This window comes from Hyperoodon ampullatus, assembly GCF_949752795.1.
Source record: "Hyperoodon ampullatus genome assembly, chromosome: X".
Taxonomy (NCBI): domain Eukaryota; kingdom Metazoa; phylum Chordata; class Mammalia; order Artiodactyla; family Ziphiidae; genus Hyperoodon; species Hyperoodon ampullatus.
Window position 1 is genome coordinate 77,026,418 of NC_136913.1, and position 24,499 is coordinate 77,050,916.

Genomic DNA, 24,499 nt, shown 5'->3' on the forward strand with positions numbered 1-24,499 from the left:
GTTAAAAAAGACATCATTAAGAAAATGAAAAGACAAGTAACAGATTGAGAGAACATATTTGTAAAATACATTCCTAACAAAGGACTTGATGTAATTCATTAAACATTTGAAGAGGTAAGTTATTTTAAATCAATCTCAATAAATAAGATCAAATTTTAACACACTATTCCTATAAGCACAATAATATATTTCACTGACCTTGAGGATATGAATGATGAAGCTGGTAAAATTATTTCATGAGATATGTACAAAAAGAACCTGAATGTGAGTATTTAAATATTTTCCATTTATATCTTTCCTTGCATATTTAAAAATTGAACAACTTTGAAAAAGAAAATGTAAACAAATGCCATTTGCTAAATTCATGTACATTTTTGGCAAGAAAATAAATGAAAGTTGAATTATTTATGTCTGAATCAAATGTTTAGCTAGACAACAAATATCTGTTTTGGGAGTCAGAGGTGAAATCCTATTTCTATATTTTCCACAGCATTCTTACAATGAGAGTATTAATTTCACAATATTGAAATTGGCAGTATCATAATGCTTTTAATCTATGTAGTTCACTATATTTTGGTCAAGTTGGAGTAAAAGAATAAGGCTGCCCAGCTTCCAGATCTCTCTATCTGCCATTCATTATCTGGAATGCCGTTTTCTGTCTGGTAAAATCTGACTCAGCCTATGATGCTCCACTCAAACAAAATGAATGAAGTAGCTCTTGAGACAGATGTAAGCATTATCTCCCTTGGGATTCACAAATATTTTGTAAATATCTTTTCTAAAGTCCTTGTTGTATACTTGATTGGTTTTCATTTGTGATTCACCAGTATCTGAGAGATCATAATTATCAAAGACTACGGTATGATTTTTCATACCCCTCCCTGTGTGGCATATATGGGCACTTGATAAATACTGTTAAATGGATATTTCCAATGTTGGAAGCATCACGAATATATATCACTGTGAAGTAAAATTAATGTAAAGCCACGACCATTGGTAATCCTTCTCTGTTCTGAGTTTATAAAACTGAATTATTTTGATCACTAAGGAGCTAAGATTAATGTTGTTTAATATTTTCTGAATTCTACTCTCTTTATCATTATTTATCATTATTCATCTTCCCAACTTATTATTATTTTAACATGCAACCCATATTCATACATGGACACAGAAGCACAAATGTGTAAGCATGCATTCACACACATATTTTCTCTATTTTGCTTATATTTATTTCATTAAATTTGACTTTAAATTATTCCATATCTTAGCTATTGTAAATAGTACTTCTATAAACATTAGGGTACATGTATGCTTTCAAATTATATTGGGTTTGCCAAAAAGTTCGTTTGGTTTTCCCATACCTTACAGTAAAACCCAAATGAACTCTTCGGCCAACCTAATAGTTTTCTCTGGATATATGCTCAGGATTGGGATTGCTGGATCATATGGCAACTCTATTTTTAGTTTTTTAAGGAACTTCCATACTGTTTTCCATAGTGGCTGAACCAATTTACATTCCCACCAACAGTGTAGGACGGTTCCCTTTTCTGCACACCCTCTCCAGCATTTGTTATTTGTAGACATTTTAATGATGGTGATTTTAACTGGTGTAAGGTGGTACCTCACTTTACTTTTGATTTGCATTCCTCTAACAATTAGCAATGTTGAGCATATTTTCAGGTGCCTCTTGGTATGTCTTCACTGGTGAAATATCTATTTAGGTCTTCTGTCCATTCTTTAATTGGGGTGTTTTTTTGTTCATTTGTGGGGTTTTTTTGTTTTTGTTTTTCCTTTAATTTTTTATTTATTAATCTGTAGTTGAACATGTTGCTACTTACATTGACATCCCTTATGTATTTTTTTAAGATTCATTTTTTAAATTTATTTATTTTTTAACATCTTTATTGGAGTATAATTGGTTTACAATGATGTGCTAGTTTCTGCTTTTTACCAAAGTGAATCAGCTATACATATACATATATCCCCTTATCTCCTCCCTCTTGCATCTCCCTCCCACCCTCTTTATCTCACCCCTCTAGGTGGTCACAAAGCACTGAGCTGATCTCCCTGTGCTATGTGGTTGTTTCCCACTAGCTATCTATTTTACATTTGGTAGTGTATATATGTCCATGCCACCCTCTCACTTTGTGCCAGCTTACCCTTCCCCCTCCCCATGTCCTCAAGTCCATGCTCTACATCTGCATCTTTATTCCTGTCCTGCTCCTAGGTTCTTCAGAACCATTTTTTTTAGATTCCATATATATGTGTTAGCATGCAGTATTTGTTTTTCTCTTTTTGTTATTGAGTTGTATGAGCTTTTTGTTTATTTTGGAAATTAAGCCCTTGTCCTTTGCATCATTTGCAAACATTTTCTCCCATTCTGTAGATTGTATTTTCATTTTTTTTACGGTTTCTTTTGCTTTACAAAAGCTTAAAAATTGGATGAAGTCCTATTGTTTATTTTGGCTTTATTTCTATAGCCTTGGGACACTGACCTAAGAAAACACTGGTACGAATTATGTCAGAGGATGTTTTGCCTATGTTCTCTTCTAAGAGTTTTATGGTATCCTGTCTTCATCTTTAAGCCATTTTGAGTTTATTTTTGTGTATGGTGTGAGGATGTCTTCTAAATTAATTGATTTACATGAGGCTAAATTGGACCTCTTATGACAAGGGTACAAATTCCACGTACCTCTGATTTAAATTATGACATTTTGGGGACTTCCCTGGTGGTCCAGTGGTAAAGAATATGCCTTCCAGTGCAGGGGATGTGGGTTCAATCCCAAGTTGGGGAACTAAGATCCCACATGCTGTGGCAAAACTAAGCCCACATACTACAACTACTGAGCTTGTGCACCTAAATGAGACAGCCTGCATGATAAAAAACTAGAGAGCCCATGCAATCTGGAGCCCATGTGCCACAACTAGAAAGAAGTCCATGCCACAGCAAAAGATCCCAAATGCCTCAGTGAAGATCCTGTGTGCTGAAAATAAGACCCAACACAGCCAAAAAGATAAATTAAATAAATAAATAAATAATGACATTTAAAAAGTAACATAGTACATAATCAACACCTGATATTCATATACTGTTGTATATTTTAGAAGACAATACCAGAAGCTTTATACTTTTTAATATTCATAACACTTTTTCTGGTAGATAAAGCAAGAAATATCACCCCCATTTTATCAGTGAAACAACTGAAAAAAGTCACTGATTTTAGGTGGCATCATAAAGTAACAAACCTAAAAAGTGTTAGCATTAGTCAGAATAATAGCCTTCTAAAGAAATCCACATGCTAATTCCTGAAACCTGCAAATATATTAAGTTACATGGCAAAGGTGAATGAAGTTGTAGATGGAATTAAGCTTGCTAATCTGAAGACTTTAAAATAGAATGATTATCCAAGTGGCCCCAGTATAATCATGAGAGTTTTTAAAAGTGAAATAGAGAAACACATTATAGTGAGTATACTAAAAACCACTGAAGAAACTAATTTAAGCACCACATAAAAATGGTAAATTTTATCTTTTTAAATTCCATCTCAAGTTTTCAAAATGGTATATATATATATATATATATATATATATGTGTGTGTGTGTGTGTGTGTGTGTGTGTGTGTGTGTGTGTGTGTGAAAGAGGGAAATAGAAGTGTCAAAGACAAAGAAGGCAATGAAACAATGGATATAGTGATCCAATGTGCTAAGTCCTCAACCTACCATTCCTGGATTTAAAGATTTAGGAAATAATCATGAGGCAAGGATTGGGGCAGCCTCTAGAGGCTGGAAAAGTCAAGGAAATTTATTCCTCCTACAGCTTCTAGAAAGGAACACAGCTCTACAAACACGCTGATTTTAGCCCAGTGAGTAACATTTTATTTTGTATTTTTTATTTTCTTTTAGTTTCAAACTAATTCTTCTTTTTCTTATTTTTTATTGGATTATAGTTGCTTTATAATGTTGTGTTAGCTACCACTGTACAGCAAAGTGAATCAGCTATACATACACATATAATCCCATTTTTATGGGTTTCCTTCTGATTTAAATCACCTCAGAATATTGAGTAGAGTTCCCTGGGCTATACAGTAAGTTCTCACATTGTAATCTATTTTATATATAGTATCAATAATGTAAATACATCAAACCCATATCCCAATTCGCCCCACCCCACCCCTTTCCCCGTCGTGTCCATATATTTGTTCTCTATTTCTGCTTTGCTGATAATATCATCTATACAGCTTTTCTAGATTCCACATATATCTATTAATATATGATATTTGTTTTTCTCTTTCTGACTTACTTCACTCTGTATGACACTCTCTAGGTCCATCCACATCTCTACAAATGACCCAGTTTTGTTCCTTTTTATGGCTGAGTAATATTCCATTGTATATATGTACCACATCTTCTTTATCCATTCCTCTGCTGATGGACATTTAGGTTGCTCCCATGTCCTGGCTATTGTAAATAGTGCTGCAATGACCACTGGGGTTCATGTTTTTTTTTTTTAATTATGGTTTTCTCTGAATATATGCCCAGTAGTGGGATTGCTGGGTCATAGGGTAGTTTTATTTTTAGTTTTTTAAGGAACCTCCATACTGTTCTCCGTAGCAGCTGTATCAATTTACATTCCCACAAACAGTGCAAGAGTGTTCCCTTTTCTCCATACCCTCTCCAGCATTTATTGCTTGTAGATTTTTTGATGATGGCCGTTCTGAGTGGTATGAGGTGATACCTCACTGTGATTTTGAATTGCATTTTTCTAATGTTTAGTGATGTTGAGCATCCTTTCATGTGTTTGTTAGCAATCAGTATATCTTCTGTGGAGAAATGTCTATTTAGGCCTTCTGTCTATAATTGGAATTTTTTTTTTTTTGGTCGTACGCAGGCCTCTCACTGTTGTGGCCTCTCCCGTTGCGGAGCACAGGCTCTGGACACGCAGGCTCAGTGGCCATGACTCACAGGCCTAGCCGCTCTGTGGAATGTGGGATCTTCCTGGACCGGGGCACGAACCCATGTCCCCTGCATCGGCAGGCGGACTCTCAACCACTGCACCACCAGGGAAACCCGGGTTGTTTGTTTTTTTGATATTGAGCTGCATGAGCTGTTTGTGTATTTTGGAGATTAATCATTTGTCAATTGCTTCGTTTGCAAAATATTTCCTCCTATTCTGATGGCTGGCTTTTTGTCTTGTTTATGATTTCCCTTGCTGTGCAAAAGCTTTTAAGTTTCATTAGGTCCCATTTGTTTATTTTTGTTTTTATTTTCATTATTCTAGGAGGTGGGTCAAAAAAGATCTTGCTGTGGTTTATGTCAAAGTGTGTTCTGCCTATGTTTTCCCCTAAGAGTTTTATAGTGCCTGGCGTTACATTTAGGTCTTTAATCCATTTTAAGCTTATTTAATCCATTTTGAGTAAAACACATAACCTCCCAAGATAAAAAAAATGTTTTAAATATTCAAGATCAAAACATTAATGTATATTTCATATCTTGGTTCAGAGATGAAAATTTTGCTCAAACAATATTTTGACCTAAACAATGGCTGCAAATTATTTTTTTAAGTAACCTGAGGTTTATGATTATGACTAACATATATCTTCAAATCATTTACTTTTCTTTTTAAAATTCTGTGTTTTTGAAAAGCCACTTAGAGGATTAAAGATGTGTACTACATTAAAAGAACTTCAGTTTGATAATAAATCCTGATATGAGGAAGTGTGAGTTTTCTGTGCATTAGTTGAACATGAGAACTAGAAAATGTAGTCATAAATCATCTTTAGTCATATGTAAGCTTAGATTTTATTTTAAATGTTCAGTATACTCATATTTTTTGAATATAGTATAATAACCCATTTAAAACATAATTAGTCATTGAGATTTACTGCTCAGAAAATTTGAAAAGTTCCTTGATCTAAAAAATACAATTGGTTATATAACAAGGAAAATTTACCTGAACATTAGGTATTTAAAATGTTTGAAACAGTGTATTGAAAATGTTAAATTGTCAAAATAAAAAAGAAGGTAAGCTATAGATTATGAAAGACATAATTTATATGGATATAAAGTCACAAATATAATGAAATCTGTTGAAGGTAGTGTAAGGTTCATATAAATATTAATGGTTTTGTATAATGTATTTGGAAGAGTTATAGCAGTTTTTATTCACTAGCTATTTACTGAAGTAATTATTATAATCACTAGTTCCCAGCAACTTCTTAATTGAAGATAAGGCTTCTAGCTATAATAGTAAATCAATAATTTTGCTTTAGCTTGTATTTTCCACATGGTTAATATTTTCACATTATTTACTGGATGTAACTAATGACAATGATTACAGACCAATTGGTTGTAATGCTATAAGAATTTACAATTTTCAGGACCTAAATTATCTAAAATAATCCTCATGTAAAGGGCAAAGTTTACAACTTCATACTTCAACACTATTGCTAAACTGACCGTAATAGGATCAGATGAATTAATCTCTATACATTTATCAAATGAACATATTTGCTAAGAAACCAGGAATTTCATGATGTGGTTCCTCAAAGAACTAATGTTTTATGGGCTTAATTTTACTAAGAACAAACATTACTAACAGTGGGAAAATCATATAAGAGATTGCTAATTAAACATATTAAAATATTGTATTTACAAAATAATTCATCATTGAATGGAATTTTGCCAATAATTATCAGCAGGAAAGCTGTTATTAGATTGAATCATATGACTTCAATAAAACAATAGTAGCAAATGTACAAAATGCCAATAATTAGAGCATATACAAATCTTTGAGGCTAAGAGTTTAACACTGAATATTAGGGCCTGATGGACCCAGGTACTAGAAATGAAGAAATCCATGTATTAAATTCATGCACAGCAAGGGAGTTAAAATTTTTCTAAAAAAGCCTTGAAAATAACAAAAACAATTCTTACAGACTGGTTTAATATTAACATATTTAATTTATTGTTGCCTTCTTGAACCCCACATGCCATCAACCAGAAACCCTAAGTAGGCAATCTGAATGTTGAACTTTATGATGAAGATTGAGTCAAAAATTTCCAAAATAGAGAAAAGGAGATAAGAGACAGAGAGAGTATATGTGCTCTGCCTATAACAGAAATGATAGTCAAAACAAACAAGATAATCTCTGTAAGATAGAATAATTTGCAAATAAGAAAACAAAATATTAGAAAATTTGACTATATTCTCCAAGGTCACAAATCCATGCACTGATATATCTAGGACATGATCTTAGTCCTTCTGTTTCCAGTCTTTCTTTTGCCATCTTGGAGTGTATGCTAAATTGGACAATTTTGAAGCAACTGCAAAACAGACCTAATTTATTGGGGAGAAAAAAACTATAATAGGACTAAAAAACAATACATTAGGTAGTTATAGATTCAAATTTAGATACCTTATAAATTGCTAAAGCATCTCACAGGAAATAATGTAAAAATGAAGAATCTCATGATTATCTATCCAAGCAGGTTAAGCATTTGGTTCAGATTCAGTTGGCATAGCTTTAAGAAGTTTAGTCTTCAAAACACAAAATCACTTATTACTTCAACACTAAACCTCAGAGCACAATGTGAATATTACCAATAGAGAAGGAAAACTAAGCCTAAAAAAAATCATGAATAATCAGTAGCCAATATTTCTTAAATAATAAGTCTGATAAATTGGAATCTTTGAAATACACAATGCCTTATTCATAAATGATACTACCTAGGGTTATAAGATTTTACTTGAAAAAAGCATTTGTAATATTAAAAACTGTATAAAAATAACTATCAACAATTTGCTATACTAGTACTTTCTCAAAAGAAAATTAATCATGTAGATACTTTATGACATATTCACATATTTTTACTTTTACCGTTCTCAGCAAAGTTTTATGTTTTTCATCTGCTGCCATGAGAAATTGGTAAATTTTCGCATAAATGTCTATACATATTTTGTGGCATCTTGCCAAATAATTATATATCAAGCACATTTGTTTTATGAAGAAATTAACATTTTTGAAGTTTACAATTTAAAAAAATTTAAACTCACCTTCTCTTACAATTCTCAGTTGAACAAGTATCATTTCAGAAAAAGGCATGTTAATTATAAATGACCTACAATTGCAAGCATAGTTTCCTATGTGGATTATAAGTTGGTGGTAATTCTTGTAGTTACAATCAATAAAATACTTGCAATCACAACATAAAATAAAACATACAACACAGAATAAGGGTATGCTATTTTTAATACATTTAAACCTGTATTTATTGAACTTCTTATAATAAAAATTATGTAAATGTACTAATTCATATAAATGAATTAGGTTCAGGATTAGGGATACAAGGAAAAGAATATAAGGTACTATTCCTACCTTCAAAGAGCTCATAATATAATGAATTAGACATATGTAAAAGTATTAAGAGCCAAACTGCAGGATGCTTCTTTTTTTTTTTTTTAAACTGTACTTTTTCTTTCTTTAACATCTTTATTGGAGTATAATTGCTTTACAATGGTTTGTTAGTTTCTGCTTTATAACAAAGTGAATCAGCTATATATATACATATATCCTCATGTCTCCTCGCTCCTGTGTCTCCCTCGCACCCTCCGTATCCCACCCCCCTAGATGGTAACAAAGCACCGAGCTGATCCTCCCGTGTTATTCGGCTGCTTACCACTAGCAATCTATTTTACATTTGGTAGTGTACATATGTCCATGCCACTCTCTTATTTTGTCCCAGCTTACACTTCCCCCTCCCCATGTCCTCAAGTCCATTCTCTATGTCTGCATCTTTTTTTTTTTTTTTTTTTTTTTTTTTTTTTTTTTTTTTTTTAGTGGTATGTGGGCCTCTCACTGTTGTGGCCTCTCCAGTTGCGGAGCACAGGCTCCGGACGCACAGGCTCAGCAACCATGGCTCACGGGCCCAGCCGCTCTGCGGCATGTGGGATCTTCCCGGACCAGGGCACGAACCCCCGTCCCCTGCATCGGCAGGCGGACTCTCAACCACTGCGCCACCAGGGAAGCCCTATGTCTGCATCTTTATTCCTGTGCTGCCTCAAGGTTCTTCAGAACCATTTTCTTTCTTTCTTTCTTTCTTTCTTTCTTTCTTTCTTTCTTTCTTTCTTTCTTTCTTTTTTCTTTAGATTCTATATATATGTGTTAGCATATGGTATTAGTTTTCCTTTTTCAGACATGCTTCACTCTGTATGACAGACTCTAGGTCCATCCATCTCACTACAAATAACTCAATTTCATTTCTTTTTATGGCTGAGTAAGTTTCCATTGTATATATGTGCCACATCTTCTTTATCCATTCATCTGTTGATGGACACTTAGGTTGCTTCCATGTCCAAGCTATTGCAAACAGAGCTGCAATGAACACGGTGGTACATGAATCTTTTTGAATAAGGGTGTTCTCTGGGTTTATGCCCAGTAGTAGGATTGCAGGGTCATATTGTAGATCTATATTTAGTTTTATAAGGAACCTCTATACTGTTCTCCATAGTGGCTGTATCAATGTACATTCCCAACAACAATGCAAGAGAGTTCCCTTTTCTCCACACCCTCACCAGCATTTATTGTTTGTGGATTTTGGTTGATGGCCATTCTGACTGGTGTGAGGTGATACCACATTGTAGTTTTGATTTGCATTGCTCTAATGACTAGTGATGTTGAGCATCCTTTCATGGGTTTGTTGGCAATCTGTATACCTTCTTTGGAGAAAAGTCTATTTACATCTTCTGTCCATTTTTGGATTGGGTTGCTTGTTTTTATGATACTCAGCTGCATGGGGTGTTTGTATATTTTGCAGATTATTTCTTTGTCAGTTGCTTCATTTGCATTTCTCCCATTCTGAGTGCTGTTTTTTCATCTTATTTATGGTTTCCTTTGCTGTGCAAAATGTTTTAAGTTTCATTAGGTTCCATTTATTTATTATTGTTTGAATTTCCATTTCTCTAGGAGGTGGGTCAAAAAGGATCTTGCTGTGATTTATGTCATAGAGTGTTCTGCCTATGTTTTCCTCTAAAAATTTTACAGTGTCTGGCCTTACATTTAGATCTTTAATCCATTTTGATTTGATTTTTGTGTATGGTGTTAGGGAGTGTTCTAATGTCATCCTTTTACATGTAGCTGTCCAGTTTTCCAAGCACCACTTATTGAACAGGCTGTGTTTTTCTCCATTGTATATTCTTGCCTTCTTTATCAAAAATAAGGTGACCGCATGTGTGTAGGTGTATCTCTGGTCTTTCTATCCTGTTCCATTGATCTATATTTATTTATTATTTTTTTTGGGGGGGGCAGTACCATACTGTCTTGATTACTGTAGCTTTGCAGTATAATCTAAAGTCAGGGAGCCTGATTTCTCCAGCTGTTTTTCTTTCTCAGGATTTCTTTGGCTATTTGGGGTCTTTTGTGCTTCCATAAAAATTGTGATTTTTTTTGTTGCTCTACTTCTCTGAAAAATGCCATTGGTTGTTGATAGGGATTGCATTGAATCTGTAGATTGCTTTGGGTAGTAGAGTCATTTTCACAATGTTGATTCTTCCAATCCAAGAGCATCATATATCTCTCCATCTGTTTGTATCACCTTTAATTTATTTCATCTATGTCTTCTACTTTTCTGCATACAGGTCTTTTGTCTGCCTAGGTCAGTTTATTTCTAGGTATTTTATTCTTTTTGTTGCAATGGTAAATGGGAGAGTTTCCTTAATTTCTCCTTCAGATTTTTCATCATTAGTGTATTGGAATGCCAGAGATTTCTGTGCATTAATTTTGTATCCTACTACTTTACCAAATTCATTGATTAGCTCTAGTAGTTTTCTGGTAGCATGTTTAGGATTCTCTATGTAGAGTGTAATGTCATCTGCAAACAGTGACAGCTTTACTTCTTCTTTTCTGATTTGGATTCCATTTATTTATTTTTCTTCTCTGATTGCTGTGGCTAAAACTTCCAAAATTATGTTGAATAAGAGTGGTGAGAGTAGGCAACCTTGTCTTTTTCCTGATCTTAGTGGAAATGGTTTCATTTTTTCACCATTGAGGATGATGTTGGCTGTGGATTTGTCATATATGGCCTTTATTATGTTGAGTTATGTTCCCTCTATGCCTACTTTCTGCAGGGTTTATATCATAAATGACTGTTTAATTTTTCAAAAGCTTTTTCTGCATCTATTGAGATGATCATATGGGTTTTTTAATTTATTTTTTCCTTCAATTTGTTAACGTGGTATATTACATTGATCAATTTGTGTAGTTTAAAGAACACTTGAACTCCTGGGATAAATCCCACTTAATTATGGTGTATGATCCTTTTAATGTGCTGTTGGATTCTGTTTGTTAGTAGTTTGTTGAGGACTTTTTCATCTATGCTCATCAGTGATATTTGCTTGTAGTTTTCTTTCTTTGTGACATCTTTGTCTGGTTTTGGTAAAAGGGAGATGTTGGCCTCATAGAAAGAGTATGGGAGTGTTCCTCCCTCTGCTATACTTTGGAAGAGTTTGAGAAGGAGATGTTTTATCTCTTCTCTAAATGTTTGATAGAATTTGCTTGTGAAGCCAAGTGGTCATGGGCTGTTGTTGGTTGGAAGATTTTTAATCACAGTCTTAATTTCAGTGCTTGTGATTAGTCTGTTCATATTTTCTATTTCTTCCTGATTCAGTCTTGGCAGGTAGTGCATTTCTAAGAATTTGTCCATTTCTTCCAGGTGGCCCATTTTATTGGCATATAGTTCCTTGTATTAATCTCTCATGATCCTTTGTCTTTCTGCAGTGTTAGTTATAACTTCTTATTTTCATTTCTAATTCTATTGATTTGAGTCTTCCACCTCTTTTTCCTTTTTGTGTCTTTTAAATATTTATTTATTTATTTATTTATTTATTTATTTATTTATTTATTTATTTATTTATTTATTTTACATCTTTATTGGAGAAGTATTGCTTTACAATGGTGTGTTACTTTATGCTTTATAACAAAGTGAATCAGTTATACATATACATATGTTCCCATATCTCTTCCCTCTTGCGTCTCCCTCCCTCACACCCTCCCTATCCCACTGCTGTAGGTCGTCACATAGCACCTAGCTGATCTCCCTGTGCTATGCGGTTGCTTCCCACTAGCTATCTGTCTTACATTTGGTAGTGTATATATGTCCATGCCACTTTCTCACGTTATAACGGCTTACCTTTGCCCTGCCCATATCCTGAAGTCCTTTCTCTAGTAGGTCTATGTCTTTATTCCCGTCTTACCCCTAGGTTCTTCATGACATTTGTTTTTTTCTTTATAGATTCCATATATATATGTTAGCATACTGTATTTGACTTTCTCTTTCTTACTTACTTCACTCTGTATGACAGACTCCAGTTCCATCCACCTCACTACAAATAACTCAATTTCGTTTCTTTTAAGCCTGAGTAATATTCCACTGTATATATGTGCCACATCCTCTTTATCCATTCATCCGATGATAGACACTTAGGTTGCTGCCATTTCCTGGCTACTGTAAATAGAACTGCAATGAACATTTTGGAACATGACTCTTTTTGAATTATGGTTTTCTCTGGGTATATGCCCAGTAGTGGGATTGCTGGGTCATATGGTAGTTCTATTTGTAGTTTTTTAAGGAACATCCATACTGTTCTCAATAGTGGCTGTACCAAATCCCATTCCCACCAGCAGTGCAATTTTGCTCCCTTTTCTCCACACCTGCTCCAGCATTTATTGTTTCTAGATTTTTTGATGATGGCCATTCTGACCAGTGGGAGATGATATCTCATTTTACTTTTGATTTGCATATCGCTAATGATTAATGATGTTGACAATTCCTTCATGTATTTATTGGCAATTTGTATGTCTTCTTTGGATAAATGTCTGTTTAGGTCTTCTTCCCATTTTTCGATTGTGTGGTTCCTTTTTTTGTTATTGAGCTGTATGTGCTGCTTTTAAATTTCAGAGAATAGTCCTTTGTCAGCTGCTCCATTTGCAAATAATTTCTGCCATTTTGAGTGTTGTCTTTTGGTCTCGTTTATGGTTTCCTTTGCTGTTCAAATGCTTTGAAGTTTCACTAGGTCCCATTTGTTTATTTTTGTTTTTATTTCCATTTCTCTAGGAGGTGGGTCAAAAAGGTTCTTTCTGTGATTTATGTCAGAGTGTTCTACCTATGTTTTATTCTAAGAGTTTGATAATTTCTAGCCTTACATTGAAGGCTTTAATCCATTTTGAGCATATTTTTGTGTATGGTGTTAAAGAGTGTTCTAATGTCATACTTTTACTGGTACCTCTCCAGGATTCCCAGCACCACTCATTGAAGAGGCTATCCTTTCTCCACTGTACATTCCTGTCTCCTTTATCAAAAATAAGGTGATCATTTGTGCATGGGTTTATTGCTCATCTTTCTATCCTATTCCATTGATCAATATTTTTCTTTTTTCTGCCAGTACCATTCTGTCTTGATTACTGTAACTTTGTGGTATACTCTGAAGTCAGGGACCCGATTCCTCCAGCTCCATTTATCATTCTCAAGATTACTTTGGCTATTCAGGGTCTTTGTGTTTCCATACAAATTGTTAATTTTTTTGTTCTAGTTCTGTGAAAATTGCCATTGGTAGTTTGACAGGGATTGCATTGATTCTGTAGAATGCTTTGGCTAGTAGTCATTTTCACAATGTTGATTCTTTCAATCCAAGAACATGGTATATCTCTCCATTTATTTGTATCATCTTTAATTACTTTCATCAGTGTCTTATCATTTTCTGCACACAGGTCTTTTGTCTCCTTAGGTCGGTTTATTCCTAGATAATTTATTATTTTTGTTGCAATGGTAAATGGGAGTGTTTTCTTGATTTCAATTTCAGATTTTTCATAATTAGTGTATAGGAATGCCAGAGATTTCTGTGCATTAATATTGTATACTACTACTTTACAAAATTTATGGATTAGCTCTAGTTATTTCCTGTTAACATTTTTAGGATTCTCTATGTATAGTATCATGTCATCTGCAAACAGTGACAGCTTTACTTCTTATTTTCTGATTTGGATTCTTTAATTTCCTTTTTTTTTTTCTCTGAGTGCTGTGGCTAAAATTTCCAAAACTATGTTGAATAAGAATGGTGAAAGTGGGCAACCTTGTCTTGTTCCTGACCTTAGTGGAAATGGTTTCAATTTTTCACCATTGAGGACAATGTTGGCTGTGGGTTTGTCATATATGGCCTTTATTATGTTGAGGAAAGTTCCCTCTATGCCTACTTTTGCAGGGTGTTTATCATAAATGGGTGTTGAGTTTTGTTGAAAGCTTTCTCTGCATCTACTGAGATGATCATATGGTTTTTCTCCTTCAATTTGTTAATATGGTGTATCACTTTGATTAATTGGCATATATTGAAGAATCCTTGCATTCAAGTGGGATAAACCCCACTTGATCATATTGTATGATCCTTCTAATGTGCCGTTGGATTCTGTTTGCTAGTATTTTGTTGAGGATTTTTGCATTTATGTTCATCAGTGATATTGGCCTGTAGTTTTCTTTCTTTGTGACATCTTTGTCTGTTTTTGGTAACAGGATGATGATGGTATCGTAGAATGTGTTTGGGAGTGTTCCTCCCTCTGCTATATTTTGGAAGAGTTTGAGAAAGATAGGCCTTAGCTCTTCCCTAAATATTTATAGAATTCGCCTGTGAAGCCATCTGGTCCTGGGCTTTTGTTTGTTGGAAGATTTTTAATCACAGTTTCAATTTCAGTGCTTGTGATGTGTCAGTTCATATTTCCTATTTGTTCCTGGTTCAGTCTCGGCAGGTTGTGCATTTCTAAAAATTTGTCCATTTCTTCCAGGTTGTCCAATTTATTGGCATAGTGTTGCTTGAAGTAATCTCTCATGATCCTTTGTATTTCTGCAGTGTCAATTTTTACTTCTCCTTTTTCATTTCCAATTCTATTGATTTGAGTCTTCTCCCTTTTCTTCTTGATGAGTCTGCCTAATGGTTTATTAATTTTGTTTATCTTCTCAAAGAACGAGCTTTTAGTTTTATTGATCTTTCTATCGTTTCCTTCATTTTTTAAAATTTATTTCTAATCTGATCTTTATGATTTCTTTCATTCTGCTAACTTTGGGTTTTTTTTTTGTTCTTCCTCTAAGTGCTTTAGGTTCAAGGTTAGGTTGTTTATTCGAGATGTTTCCTGCTTCTTAAGGTAGGATTGTATTGCTCTAATCTTCCCTCTTAGAACTGCTACTGCTGCATCTCATAGGTTTTGGGTTGTTGTGTTTCCATTGTTATTTTTTTCTAGTTATTTTTTGATATAATATTTGATTTCTTCAGTGATCACTTGGTTATTAAATCGTATATTGCTTAGCCTCCATGTTTTTGTATTTTTTAACAGATATTTTCCTGTAATTAATATATAGTCTCATAGCATTGTTGTCAGAAAAGATACTTGATACAATTTCAATTTTCTTAAATTTACCAAGGCTTTATTTGTGACACAAGATATGATCTATCCTGGAGAATGTCCCAAGAGCACTTGAGAAAAATGTGTATTCTGCTATTTTGGATGGAATGTCCTATAAATATCAATTAAGTCCATCTTGTTTAATGTATCATTTAAAGCTTTTGTTTCCTTATTTATTTCATTTTGGATGATCTGTCCATTGCTGAAAGTGGGGTGTTATAGCCCCCTACTATGAATGTGGTGCTGTCAATTTCCCCTCTTATGGCTGTTACTATTTGCCTTATGTATTGAGGTGCTCCTATGTTGGGTGCATAAATATTTACAATTGTTACATCTTCTTCTTGGATCGATCCCTTGATCATTATGTAGTGTCCTTCTTTGTCTCCTCTAATAGTTTTTATTATAAAGTCTCTATTGTCTGATACGAGAATTCCTACTCCAGCTTTCTTTTGATTTCAATTTGCATGGAATATCTTCTTCCATCCCTTCACTTTCTGTCTGTATTTGTCCCTAGGTCTGAAGTGGGTCTCTTGTAGACAGAATATATATAGGTCTTGTTTTTGCATCCATTCAGCCAGTCTGTGTCTTTTCGGGGGAACATTAATCCATTTACATTCAAGGTAATTATCTATATATGCATGTTCCTATTCCCATTTTCTTATTGTTTTGGGTTTTGTTATTGTAGGTCTTTTCCTTCTCTTGTGTTTCTTGCCTAGAGAAGTTATTTTAGCATTTGTTGTAGAGCTGGATTGGTGTTGCTAAGAAGGTGGTTTGGTGTTGCTAATCTCTCTCAGCTTTTGCTTGTCTGTAAACGTTTTAATTTCTCCATCAAATCTGAATGAGATGCTTTCTGGGTAGAGTAATCCTGGTTGTAGATTTTTCTCCTTCATCACTTTAAATATGTCCTGCCAGTCACTTCTGGCTTCCAGATTTTCTGCGGAAAGATCAGCTGTTAACCTAATGGGGATTCCCTTGTGTGTTATTTTTTGTTTTTCCCTTTCTGCTTTTAATATGTTTTATTTGTATTTAATTTTTGACAGTTTGATTAATATGTTTCTTGGCATGTTTCTCCTTGTATTTATCCTGTATGGGACTCTCCATGCTTCCTGGACTTGATTAACTATTTCCCTTCGCATATTAGGGAAGTTTTCAAATGTAATCTCTTCAAATATTTTCTCAGTCCCTTTCTTTTTCTCTTCGTCTTCTGGGACCCCTATAGTTCGAATGTTGGTGAGCTTAATGTTGTCTCCGAAGTCTCTGAGACTGTCCTCCATTCTTTTCATTGTTTTTCCTTTATTCTTCTCTGCAGTATTTATTTACACTATTTTATCTTCTGGGTCACTTATCCGTTGTTCTGCCTCAGTTTTTCTGGTATTGATCTCTTCTAGAGTATTTTTAATTTCATTTATTGTGCTGTTCATCATTGCTTATTTCCTCTTTAATACTTCTAGGTCCTTGATAAATGTTTGTTCCATTTTCTCTTTTCTATTTCCAAGATTTTGGATCATATTTACTATCATTATTCTGAATTCTTTTTCAGTTAGACTGCCTATTTCCTCTTCATTTGTTAGGTCTGGTGGGCTTTTACCTTGCTTCTTCATCTGCTGTGTGTTTTTCTGTCTTCTGATTTTGCTTATTTTACTGTGTTTGGGGTCTCCTTTTTGCAGGCTGCAGGTTTGTAGTTCCTGTTTTTTTGTTGTCTCTCCCCAGTTGCTAAAGTTGGTTCAATGGGTTTTGTAGGCTTCCTGGTGGAGGTGACTATTGCCTGTTTTCTGGTGGATGAGGTGGATCTTGTCTTTCTCGTGGGCACCACATCCAGTGGTGTGTTTTGGGGTTTCTGTGGCCTTATTATGATTTTTGGCAGCCTCTCTGCTAATGGGTAGGGGTGTGTTCCTGTTTTGCTAGTTGTTTAGCATAGGGTGTCCAGCACTGCATCTTGCTGGTCATTGAGGGAAGCTGGGTGTTATTGTTGAGATGGTGATCTCTGGGAAATTTTCGCCGTTTGATATTATGGTGAGTTGGGCGGTCACTTGTGGACCAGTGTCCTGAGGTTGGCTCTCCCACCTCAGAGGCACAGCACTGACTCCTGTCTGCAACACCAAGAGACTTTTATCCACACGGTTCAAAATAAAAGCAAGATAAAGTAGAAAGAAAGAGAGAAAGAAAGAGTGGAAAATGAAATAAAATAAAGTAAGATGAAATAAAAAAGTTATTAAAATAAAAAATAAAATATAATCATTAGGAAAAAAATTTAAATTAAAAAAAAAAGGAAGGACACTACCCTAAGACAAATGGTGAAAGCAAAGCTATGCAGACAAAAACCTCACAGGAGATTCCCTGGTGGCGAAGTGGTTGAGAATCCGCCTGCCGATGCAGGGGACACGGGTTCATGCCCCGGTCTGGGAAGATCCCACATGCTGCAGAGCGGCTAGGCCTGTGAGCCATGGCCGCTGAGCCTGTGTGTCTGGAGCCTGTGCTCTGCAACGGGAGAGGCCACAACAGTGAGAGGCCCGCATACCACAAAAACAAACAAACAAACAAACAAACAAAAACCTCACAAAGAAGCATACACTTACATGCTCACAAAAAGAGGAAAAAGGGGAAAATGTAATATATCTTGCTTTCAAAGTCCACCTCTTCAATTTGGGATGATTTGTTGTCTACTCAGTTATTCTAGAGATGCATGGTAGATCAAGTTGATTATTGGAGATTTAATCTGCTGGTCCTGAGGCTGCTGGGAGAGATTTCCGTTTCTCTTCTTTGTTCGCACAGTTCTTGGGGTTCAGCTTAGGTTCTGGCCCTGCCTCTGCGTGTAGGTCGCCTGAGGGCTTCTGTTCTTAGCTCAGACAGACGGGCTTAAAGGATCAGCTGATTCAGGGCCTCTGGATCACCCAGGCCTAGGGGAGTGAGGGGTACTGTTGAGGGGTGAGCCTGCGGCGGCAGAGGCCAACAGGACATTTCACCAGCCTGAGACGCACCATACATTCTCCTCTGGATGTTGTCCTTGGATCCCGGGACCCTGACAGTGGTGGGCTGCACAGGCTCCCTGGAAGGGTGGTGTTAAGAGTGCCCTGTGCTCACACGCAGGCTTCTTGTTGGTTTCAGCAGCAGCCTTAGTGTCTCATTCCCCTCTCTGGGATCCACTCTGATAGCCGCACCTCACGCCCGTCTCTGGAGCTCCTTTAAGCAGCGCTCTTAATCCCCTCTCCTCATGCACCAGGAAACAAAGGGGGAAGAAAACGTTTCTTGCCTCTTCGGCTTGTCCAGACTTTCCCCACGACTCCCTCCCGGCTAGCCATGGTGCAGTAATAACCCTTTCCGGCTATGTTCATGCTGCCAGTCCTCTCCCTGCGATCCAACCAAAGCCTGATCCTCAGCTCCCTGACCCCACCTGCCCTGGCAGGTGAGCAGACAAGCCTCTTGGGCTGGTGAGTGCCAGTCGGCACTGATCCTCTGTGCAGGAATCTCTCCGCTTTGCCCTCCACACCCCTATTACTCTGCTCTCGTCCACAGCTCCCAAGCTTCCCCCCTCTGCCACCCACAGTCTCTGCCCGTGAAGGGGCTTCTAGTGTGTGGGAACCTTTCCTCCTTCACAACTCCCTCCCATTGGTGCATGTCCCATCCCTATTGTTTTGTCTCTGTTTATCCTTTTTTCTTTTGCCCTACTCAGGTACGTGGGGAGCTTCTTGCCTTTTTGGAGGTCTGAGGTCTTCTGCCAGCTTTCAGTGGGTGTTCTGTAGGAGTTGTTCCACGTGTATATGTATTTCTGATGTATCTGTGGGAAGGAAGGTGATCTCTACATCTTACTCTTCTGCCATCTTCTCACGGTTTCCTACCTCTTTTTCTTGATGTGTCTGGCTAATGGTTTATCAGTTGTGTTTATCTTTTCAAAGAACCAGCTTTTAGTTGTACTGATCTTTGCTATTGTTTCCTTCATTTCTTTTTCATTTATTTCTAATCTGATCTTTATGGTTTCTTTCCTTCTGTTAACTTGTGTATTTTGTTCTTCTTTCTCTATTTGTTTTAGGTGTAAGTTTTTTTTCCTTGTTTTTTGAGGTAGGGTTGTATTGCGATAAAATTCCCTCTTAGAATTACTTTTGCTGCATCCCATAGGTTTTGGGTCATCGTGTTTTCACTGTCATTTTTTCTAGATATTTTTTATTTCCTCTTTGATTACTTCAGTGCTCTCTTGCTTATTTAGTATTGTTTTGTTTCATCTCCATGTGTTTGTATTTTTTACAATTTTTTTCCTGTGTTTGATATCTAGTCTCATAGTGTTGTAGTCAGAAAAGATCCTTGATATGATTTCAATTTTCTTAAATTTACCAAGGCTTGACTTATGACCCAAGATATGATGTATCTTAGAGAATGTTCCATGAGCACTTGACAATAATGTGCAGACTATTGTTTTGGATGGAATATATTATAATATCAATTTAGCCCATCTTGTTCAATGTGTCATATAAAGGTTGTGTTACTGCATTTATTTTCACTCTGGATAATCTTTCCATTGGTTAAAGTGGGGTGTTAAAGCCCCCTAGTATGATTGTGTTACTATCAATTTCCCCTTTTATGGCTGTAAGCATTTACCTTATGTATTGTGCTGCTCCTACATTGGTTGTATAAAGATTTACAATTGTTCTATCTTTTTCTTGGATTGATCCCTTGTTATGTAGTGTCCTTCTTTGTCTTTTGTAATAGTCTTCATTTTAGAGTCTGTATTGTCTGATATGAGAATTGCTACTCCAGCTTTCTTTTGATTTCTATTTGCTTGGAATAACTTCTTCCATCCCCTCTATTTCAGTCTGTATGTGTCCCTAGTTGTGAAGTGGGTCTCTTGTAGGCAGCATATATACCAGTCCTGTTTTTGTATCCATTCAGCCTGTCTATGTCTTTTGGTTGGATCAACTATTCCATTTACAATTAAGGTTGTTTTCAGTAAGTATGTTCTTATTAAAATTTTCTTAATTGTTTTGTGTTTGTTATTGTAGGTATTTTCCTTCTCTTTTGTTTCCTGCCTAAATGAATTCCTTTAGCATTTGTTGTAAAGTTGGTTTGGTGGTGCTGAATTCTCTTAGCTTTTGCTTGCCTGTAAATTTTTTTATTTCTCTGTTGAACCTGAATGAAATCCTTGCTCGTTAGAGTAATCTTGATTGTAGGTTTTTCCCTTTCATCACTTTAAATATGTCCTGCCACTCCCTTCTGGCTTGCAGAGTTTCTGCTGAAAGATCACCTGTTAACATTATGGGGATTCCCTTTTATGTTATTTGTTGTTTTTCCCTTGCTGCTTTTAATATATTTTCTTTGCATTTAGTTTTTGATAGTTTGATTAATATGTGTCTTGGTGTGTTTCTCCTTGGATTTAGCCTGTATGGGACTCTCTATGCTTCCTGGACTTGATTAACTATTTCCTTTCCCATATTAGGGAATTTTCAACTATAATCTCTTCAAATATTTTCTCAGTCCCTTTCTTTTTCTCTTCTTCTGGTACCCCTATAATTCGAATGTTGGTGTATTTAATGTTGTCCCAGCAGGCTCTGAGAATGTCCCCAATTATTTTCATTCTTTTTTCTTAATTCTGCTCTTCAGTAGTTATTTCCACTATTTTATCTTCCCGGTCACTTATGTGTTCTTCTTCCTCAGTTATTCTGTTATCATTTCCTTGTAGAGAATTTTTAATTTGATTTGTTGTGTTGTCCATCATTGTTTGTTTTCTCCTTAGATCTTCTAGGTCCTTGTTAAACGTTTCTTATATTTTCTCCATTCGATTTCCAAGATTTTGTATCATCTTTACTATCATTACTCGTAATTCCTTTTCAGGTGATTGCCTATTTCCTCTTCATTTCTTTGATCTGTTGGGTTTTTACCTTGATCCTTCATCTGCTGTGTGTTTCTCTCTCTTCTCATTTTCCTTAACTTACTGTGGTTGGGGTTTCCTTTTAGAAGGCTGCACGTTCATAACTCCCATTGTTTTTGTTGTCTACCTCTAGTGGGTAAGTTTGGTTCAGTGGGTTGTGTAGGCTTCCTGGTGCAGGGAACTGGTGCCTGTGCTCTGGTGGATGAGCCTGAATCGTGTCTTTCTTGTAGGCAAAGCAATGTCCAGTGGTGTGTTTTGTCATGTCTGTGACCTTACTATTATTTTAGGCAGCCTCTCTGCTAATGAGTGGGGTTGTGCTCCTGTCTTGCTAGCTGTTTGGCATAGCATGTCCAGCACTGTACCTTTCTGGTCATCAAGTTGAGCTTTGTCTTAGTGTTGAGATGGAGATCTCTGGGAGAGTTTTCTCCATTTTATATTACATGGAGCTGGGAGGTGTCTGTCAACCAATGTCCTGAACTCAGTTATCCCACCTCAGAGACACAATTCTGACATGTGGCTGAAGCACCAGGATCCTGTCTGCCACATAGCTCAGAAGAAAAAGGAGAAAAAAAGAAAGAGAGCAAGAAAAAAATAAGTGAAGTTAGTAATTAATATATATATATATATATATTTAATTCAAAATAAAAAAAGAAGGATGATAGCTACCAAACCAAAAAACAAATCCACCAATGATAATAAGCTCTAAAAACTATACTAAAAAAAAGAAAAAAAAAGGACAGTCTGAACCCTAAGACAAATGGTAAAGCAAAGCTATACAGACAAAATCACACAAATTCCACCACCTCAATTTGGGATGATTCATTGTCTATTCAGGTATTCTAGAGTTGCAGGGTACATCAAGTTGATTACGGAGATTTAATTTGCTTCTCTGGAGGCTGCTGGGAGAAATTTCCCTTCCTCTTCTTTCTTTGCACTGCTCCTGGGTTTCAGCTTTGGATTTAGCCTCACCTCTGTGTGTAGGTCGCCTGAGGCCATCTGTTCTTTGCTTAGACAGGATGGGGTTAAAGTAGCAGATTAGGGGGCTCTGGCTCACTCAGGCTGGGACGAGGGAGGCATATGGTATGTGGGGAGAGCCTTTGGCGGCAGAGGCCGGCATGACATTGCAACAGTCTTAGGAGCACCATGTGCTCTCCTGGGGAAGGTGTTCCTGCATAACGGAACCCTGGCAGTGGTGGGCTTCACAGGCTCCTGGGATGGGAGGTGTGGATAGTGACCTGTGCTTGTACACAGGCTTCTCAGTGCCTGTAGCAGCAGCTTTAGCATCTCATGCCCGTCTCTGGGGTCCACCCTGATAGCCAGGGCTCCCCCCATCTCTGGAGCTAGTTTAGGCAGTGCTCTGAATCCCAGCTCCTCATGCACCCCCAAACCCCAAAAATTGTCTGTTGCCTCTTAGGTGGTTCAAGACTTTTTTCTGGTCTCCCTCCCAGCTAGCTGTGGCACACTAACCCCCTTCAGTCTGTGTTCATGCAGCCAACCCCAGTCGTCTCCCTGGGATCTGAACTGTGAAGCCAGAGCCTCAGCTTCTAGCCCCCACCCGCCCCACTGTGTGAGCAGACAAGCCTCTCAGGCTGGTGAGTGCTGGTCGACACTGACCCTCTTTGCAGGAATCTCTCCACTTTGCCCTCTGCAAGCTTATTGCTGTGCTTTCCTCCGTGGCTCCAAAAGTTCCCCCTGCCAACTCCCCCCATCTCCATCAGTGAAAGTGCTTCCTAGTGTGTGGAAACTTTTCCTCCTTCATAGCTCCCTCCCAGAAGTGCTGGCTCTGTCACTATTATTTTGTCTCTGTTTTTTTCTTTTGCCATAAGCAGGTACGTGAGGAGTTTCTTAAGTTTTAGGAAGTCTGATGTCTTCTTCCAGTGTTTAGTAGGTGTTCTCTAGGAGTTGTTCCACATGTAGATGTATTTCTGATATATTTGTGGAGAGAAAGGTGATCTCCATGTCTTAGTCCTCCACTATCATGAAGGCCCCAAAGTGTATGTTATTAACAACAACAACAGCTAAAATCCCTTTCTGCCTACCAAGAAATGACTAAGAATTTACTGAATACTGAACAGTCTCTCTTCTTAGTAAGGCTGTGATACATTTAGGTGTAAACAAAGGACATTAGAAGAATACGTTTTTGGTAATACCATTGAAGCTGTGCTGTTGAAAACAAAGAATATCATTGTCATTTCTTATGGGGCTCCTGTATGAATTTAAATATTGTTTTTGCATAGCATTATTTCCTATGAAATAGGATGTAACTTGATAGCTATTAATTTGTATGTATTTCAAATTGGTATCAAATGCAAATAAAGCACCTTAGATATGTATAGAAAATATTATACAGTAAGAATTCAGAATTATAACACAAGTATTTTTATGTGGATTTGAAATTCATCAAACCTCTTCCATCAGGGGAAAAGACATATAACATTCTAGGACAAATATATTTATTCTCTCAATTAAAACTACTAAATCTATCTGTACCTAGCATTGTATGTGCACAGATTGTTTGTGCCTGTTTCCATAGAACTATTCTAATGTCACTCAATAATATGATTTATTTTCCACCAAGAACTCAAAAATTTCCATATAGTACTTTTCATTCACTCCCACCATAATAAACTTGATGTAGGTCTAAAAACAAGATGCTTATCCTAAATCTCCTTCTGATAGAAAATAGAAACCATTTTCAAAATGGTTATCCATAATAGTATTTCTCTTTGAGATACAGGAAACTAGCTATTAATGAGTATTAGATTTTTCTTCTGTTTCAGTATTCACTCATCAAGATAAACATGCTCATTAAAAGAAAAAGATAATTTTATCTTTATCAAAAGCAACAGAACTATAAATGTAGTAGAAGGAGCAAAATGATGACAGATTATTCCATTTGTAATGTAGGAAGAGTGATATAACCACTTATCTGCTGCTGTGTATTTCCAAAACTAAGCTTGATAAAGTCACATGTCTTTTTCAGTGCTATGTTCCCCAGCATACAGCATAGAGCTGCAGGAGTGGAAAGGTTTGACCTTCTTACCTTCTAGGTTCTTTGGCTGGTCTAATAATTAAATTTATATAAAACAGATTAACAGGAGAAAAACAAGCAAAATTTTAATAGAATGTATACGTGGGAGAGACCCAGGAAAACTGAGTAACTCTCCAAAATTTAAGCCATTGCCTTAAATACCATCTTCAG